The sequence below is a fragment of the Priapulus caudatus genome, unplaced genomic scaffold (genome assembly GCF_000485595.1).
Source record: "Priapulus caudatus unplaced genomic scaffold, Priapulus_caudatus-5.0.1 Scaffold1066, whole genome shotgun sequence".
In the NCBI taxonomy this organism is placed as follows: Eukaryota; Metazoa; Priapulida; class Priapulimorpha; order Priapulimorphida; family Priapulidae; genus Priapulus; species Priapulus caudatus.
This window is the reverse complement of record NW_014578127.1, coordinates 73,557-80,157: the sequence shown is the minus strand read 5'-3', so window position 1 is coordinate 80,157 and position 6,601 is coordinate 73,557. Positions and strand designations below refer to the sequence as shown.

The window sequence follows — 6,601 nt, the reverse complement described above, 5'->3', positions numbered from 1 at the left end:
AGCGGTTTCGGGTTCGCTTCACTACACTCTCACCGCCTGTCACCACTTGCTTCTTTTCAACCCGCTTTCGCCGAGGCAACGAAATCGTTGCCGCCAATCAGAGAGCTGTAACGGCAAATCAGCCAATCAGCGAGCCAGACTTTTTGCCTGAACGTCATCTCCGTTATTCAAGTTGCCTGATCGATAACGAGCGCTGCTGAAACGCCTAGGGTTGAGCTGGGCGTACAGCGCGTATATAGTGTAGTGAAGCGGAACATACACGCCTCGTATCAATACAGGTTACCCTTTCGCGCCGTAATTTCTCTATTGTTACCCTTCCTGGAACCGTTCTCGCGGGCTCGCGCGCATCCTACTCGATTAAATAAATTATCGTGGCTGACCGAAAGACGCACCTACGAAAAGAGCGAATCTGTCTGTTCCCCAACTCTCTAAAATTTGAGTAGAGGCCCTGCTCACGACTCTTGATACTCATGAATGGAAATAACCTCGCGACGATAGTCTGACCGTAGAATACTAGGAAAACAGATGCCGTCTCAACTGCCTCAGCACACCACTCCGCTATGATTACCAAGCGGACACACCTGACCTCAGTTCACCTCGCCCACCCAGCTCGGATAAAATCACACAAGACTGCCATAACGCACTGACTTAACCTCAGCACCTATTTTCGTCGGCAACCGCGGCGCTAGCTGTAGGCCCGGCCCTTCGCTCACGCGAGTTCCTCCCACGCGTCTCATCGGGTATTAGAACCCGTTTCTGGGCTACGCCATCTGGCGATCGCCTGTTAGAGCTACTTCCTCACTCGCGCTACTCTCGTGGACTCATTGCGACGCCTCCCTCGCTCCGTTAATTCCTCACCTCATGCTATGCGTCTCGGTATTTGTGACGCTGTACGCACTTCGTCTGCTCGCTCGTCTCTCTCTCGCAATGTCGTCTTTGGACTTGCCTCTGACACGTGCTTTATGCATAGATTTTCCACCACGTGAGGAGAAGCTGTCCCTATTTAGATACACTCGCTTGCGTAAACGGTTAATGCTGTTCAGTCTCGTTTTCGTTTGTTTGCGCTCCTATCTAGCCCGACCATGCTGCTGCAATAGTCACGTGTCTGTAGCATTGACTTACGTCGCCGGCTGCTCGCGGTACACACACACGGCAACCCCGCTCACTCGGCGTGCGGTCTCCACGGGCAAGTGCGATCATACTCGCCTCCTGACAGGCAGTGGCGTGAATCCCCACCACCGCGTCGATACTCCAGATCGGACACGTATGCCATCCCGTCCGCTCCGCTAACACAACATCGCGCGGTGTTATAAAGGAGGATTCGCTTACCCTCGGCGAGCGTAACATCCACCGCAGCAGACTCGTATCCTGCCAGCCATGCGTACATATGCTATTTCGCTCACCTTCTCACGTCCTCCCTTGCAAGATTCGTCGACGTTATATAATTCTGCACCACGGGGGTCTACCCCAGCGACTTGTATCGCCGCATTCCTCATTGCCCACGCTATGCTCATACTTCTTCTTCGCCTCTGCGTGCCCTCATCTGTCTCAGCATACGTAGTTCACTCGCGCGCTGAACGACTGCACGTGTGGCCATGCTGTGAACTTAGTCGGCATCTTGGCGCTAAGCCCCGTGGTCGGTCAATCCCATGTCCCATGCTTCAACGGCCTTGTGCACACCTCGCACGTTCTCGCTCTGCGCATGTCTAACCTCGCTGTTCCCCATTCATCTTCCTTCGTGCGGCTGGCGAGGGGCGTCAAGTCCGCTGGCGGGCGTCTGTGCGTCGCCCCGTTCCGACTCCTTCATCGTCGGCGTCGGCGATTCTCTTTGGTCGACAGGCATCTCGCACTCAGCCCCAGCAGTTCCTGCTCTGTCGCGACTCTTGCCGACCTGCTTCAATTGTTTTTCAACGTGTCGTCGACTTGTTGGTCACCATTTGACACTCTGCGACAACATCCTCTTGTCCCTCTCCCTCGAATCGCCGGACCTGCAACAACAGCTTCTCCTTGCTTCGTTCAGTTCCGGTAGCCTCGAGCATGAGTGCATCATCTGCCGCTGCATGTCCTGACACCTTGCTTATAGCCTCTGGACGCACATACAACCTGTTCCTGTTAGCTTTCCCTCCAGCCTCCTTCACCAACTGTTCAGCTGCTCGTCTTCGCTGCTTTGAAGGGAGTTCAATCGGTTCTTCAGCTTTCGTCGACTCCTCCTGGGCGGCCGTAGTAAGCGCATTTGGCCTACGCTCAGCCTGGAGTCGGCGATCACATGCTGCATACGCTCTTTTATGTAGCTCCTCCGTCACCTCAGCTAGCCGCCGCTGCAGTGTGTGCTCAAACCTCCGTTACGCTGAGAGATTTTACTGCCCTCATCTCATGGTTGGCTCTCTTCCGACTTCATGGGAACTTCTCCTGGCTAGTAGGCACCTGCTGATCGATGCTCGTTTTCTGCATGCGCTGCGCCATGTTCGTGCGCTCAGCCGGCAGACTTCGCACCTCGGAACGTCAGCTGAGATATCTGACGCTGGCATTGATCGCTTCTATCTGCTTCAGCTATGGATTGTCTGTCCAGCGTCTTATCACGCCCTGACGCATGTCCTGCCCCTGCTGCTTTCTGTAATGAACTCGAAGCTGTCCCACCTCCTGCACATGTTTTGTCGTGCGCTTGCTGATGACATCTTCATCGCCTGCAGTCATTACGCTGCTGCAATCAAACTCCCCACTTGTACTGCCGTTGCCCATGATTGGTCGACCTTTCTCTTGCCGGCGTCTTCCTCTGTTCGCCGAACTCTCGCCAGCCGTCTCCTCCGTTCTGGGGCACTCTCGCCGCGAAAATGCCAACCTCTCCGCAATCTAGCAGGTTCGACTGGTCTGTGTCGGTGCTGACCCTTGCACCCTCTCTTACGTATATCCGCGCCCTGCCGCTGCCAGGAGGTCCGGGCGTTGGGGGGGGGGACCGCCGAGCTCCCCCATCTCAGAAGGATCTCTTAACATCTTCCTGATCTCGGACGAACAAGCGGCTGCCGCATCTTCCCGGACTGGCTTTCCCCGGATTTGCCACTTTCCCGCACTGGACCGCAGTTTGCCCATGCAGATGCTTCCGTGGCGGCCGCCGAGGCGTCTTCCTCTTCGCTTACTACTGCTGGGCTGAAGCCGGACCGTCCTCCAACCTTCACATGCCTCTCCTCCATTAGCTCGCCGTGCTACTCGCGATCCTTCGGTCTACGGCTCCAATGTAACGCGTTTATCTCCCTCTCTCCTCCATCGCCCTAATTAACACGGAACTCGACTTACTACCATGGCCGTGTATTAGCTACGTTGCCGTTTGTCGCGGCACCTGACAGGGCCGATACGTTACTTCGCAATCTCTCTCGCAATTCTGATCACTAGCGCATCGCGACGAGGCAGGGGGGCCAAACACACCGAGCGCCGAGAAAGGGGGGGGGGCCGTTCCAGTCGTCCAGTGGAGATACGCGAGGGGGGGGGGTGCCGCGTCACGAAGTGGATAAGTGCACAAAAGTGGCAGTAATTAGCTAGAACTAGAAGTGTTTATTAGCCGCAACTACAAACCAGATGTGTCTCGCGCACTACTCACGCTATAACTCACTATCAGTGTACGTGGCTAAGCTACATACACATTATACACATACTAGTACAGCGTATTACATGATACAGCTTACAGACTAATTACAGGCCGATACAGAATCACTAAATACTTATACATACCACGTACACTTAGTAGTAAGTAGTGTGGCTAGTACTTTACTACTTAGTACCGTACGCTGCGCACTATGAAGCACTCATATAGCCACTACAATTACTCAGTACGCGCACGGTTAAGTTAACATCGGACGCATTCTAAAAACATCAAACTAGGGCCGCCATCCCTCTCTGGGTATCTCCCCTTCGCCGCCGTTATTCATCTATTGCTTCTCACTTTCTGCGACCCGTCCTTCGCGGCTAAGCGCCATCTTCTCGCCTAAAATAAACTGCAACATCGTGCTACCGAAACGGCACGATTACAAAGCGAATCTGTTACAATATGTATATATATATATATATTAATTATATTATATATATATATATATATATATATATATATAATATATATATATATATATTGGGTATATGATGATAATGCAGGGACATCGATGCGCTCATCTTTACGACGCTTGTGCCGCTGCGCTACGAGGAGGGAGCCGGCACGAGGGCTGGTGACGTAGAGACGGTCGGCGTGCTGGTCGGTCAATTGACAAGTTACGGGCATCGCCTTCCGATGAATCAACTCCGGTCTTCAGACCGAGGTCGACAGGGTGGCTGCTGAGCTACGGGCAAACGGTAGCGCATGGATGCACCCACAACGGCGCTACACTTAGGTGCTCGCCACTTCTCAAAATACCCGCGCCACGCTCACGCGCCACGAACGGCGCGCGCACGCGCGCACGCCACCCAGCACATACACACGCCTGGCTGCGCGCACGAACGGAACACCCACACGCATGCAGGCACACACACGCACCACTTACGTACACGACACACACCGCGCCACACACGCACGCACAACGCGCGCAGAAATACGCGCAGCGTGCGCACACAGTATAGCCGTACATATTCCGCATACTTTAGTATAGGTCAACCTTACCCTTTTTAAATTAAACATGATCAGATAAATACTCTTCAAGCAAAACCTTTTGTGTGTATATATGTCCCGTTCGATTTGTGTCCATGATATCGGCTCCTTCCTGTTTCATATCGCGTATACAGCGCATTCGCCTGCGCACTATAGATATTATAATTATACCTATACACGAACAGGCGCACGCTCGTGTCATTACGTGACTTCTGACTACCATCCCTGCATTGCACACGAACCTGTATGCCCTGTACGCGTGTATACGATTATTAAGGTTTCACGCTATGCTACTATACCACTCTTATCAGATTTCAGCGTTGTAGAAACCAGCAAACGATTTACACAGAGTCCGGATGCGCTACGGATGAGCCACTATCGACGACGCCATCTTTAACCGATCGCATCTTCTGTTTTCCTCCTGCAGGTGTCACTGCGCAGCTGCGACGCACGTGGTTCGTAGGAGCATGTCATGTGATCATGCAGGCGAAGCAGCAGCAGGTGGCGGTAGCTAAGCTACAGCTGCGTAACTTCCAGGGAGTGTTTTACATGATGCTAGCCGGCGCTATCATGACAACGTTGGTCTTCGTAGGTAGGGCGCGTGCAGCGGCAGTAGGGAAATCGTCTGCTAGCTATACCATACGATGCCGCACGTTGCGGCACGCAGCCTGGGCAAGGTGTGAGAGAGCTTTGCGGGGGTGAGACAGAACAAGGTTGGCACGGTAGGATAGAACAGAGTGAACAGAAGGTAGAACAGAATAAGATCAGGATGAACAGAGCAGGGCACACTGAGGCAGAGTCGGGCAAGGTGGGCGGGTAGGAATAGAAGCAGATAGGTAATGTAGAGAGGTGCATGGTAAAGTAGGGTAGGGTGGGACGGGCGGGGGCGGTGCATGGTGGGAGTGGGAGTGACTGAGCAGGTTGTGTATCTGCAACGTAACACGCATGCAGCCGCGTTTCTCTGTCAGTGTCATGCACAGATGCATCTCTGCTCTACATATGCTGCTTTTTCTTCTACATGCTTATGTTAGGAGCTGCTAGATGAATCTCCGCTCTAGCTTATATTAAGAGCTAATAAAGGACATTCAGTTGCTGCTTGCTAACATGTACACTTGACTTTCACTTACACTTTCTTTTTCTAACATTTACCTTCAATCATTTAGTAAACAATCGTAACTATCTATCGTAATCTAACACGTTTCTTAACATGCATCTTCTACGTTTCTACACGCTTCTATAACCTACCACTCCCGTCTGACGCCAATGAGCCACGCTGAATACAATCAAAAGCATATAAAAAAGGCCTTCTTTATATGCTCTTAATACAATGCCGTCGAGATTATGCGATGGCAGCGACACCTACTGGACACATTCACACGATGGTCCGCCGATAGATTGTTTAAGCATAACGCACACACCCGAGCAAAACACATGAACGTGGAGCAAAACGTGTTTCGCTCGATGTTCGTGGCTGTGTGCGGATTCCCGAAACAAAAAACATTGCTCAGCTGAGCGTGTTTCGCTGAACAAGCAATGTTTGATTCGCGAAGCGTGTTTTCGCCTGAGCGTACGTTTTGCTCGGGTGTGTGCGTCAATCGTTCTGCAACACAGCGAAACGCCACAGACGGTCTCCAAGCAATATCCTTAAAAAATCACAAAGACACACAAAATTGGATGTTCATTGGATGGGTATTTTTGATATCATGTGACAGCGGCGCTGTACGCAGTGTTTCTGTATGTTTTGCTCAGCTGTGTAATGTGTCGGGTGGCGTGTGTGCGCTTGCTCGCCGAGCAGAACGCGAAACGCTGGAAAACAACATTTCCCGTTTTGCTCGGATGTGTGCGCTAGTCTTTACACTATGATCGAATAATAGAGCATGGAAATGTTTGTTCCTTTATTTTCCACGCACTGCATACCTGCCATAGCTAACCATATAACTGGCCAGAAGAAGCGGATGATAACGTGTGTCTAAC

At 52.0% G+C, this 6,601-nt stretch overlaps 1 protein-coding gene across 1 annotated transcript in view; it reads left to right on the top strand.

The window, feature by feature from the left end:
- LOC106815215 (glutamate receptor ionotropic, NMDA 2C-like) overlaps positions 1–6,601 on the top strand; it is an 11,279-nt gene that overhangs the window by 2,487 nt on the left and 2,191 nt on the right. The window lies entirely within an intron of this gene.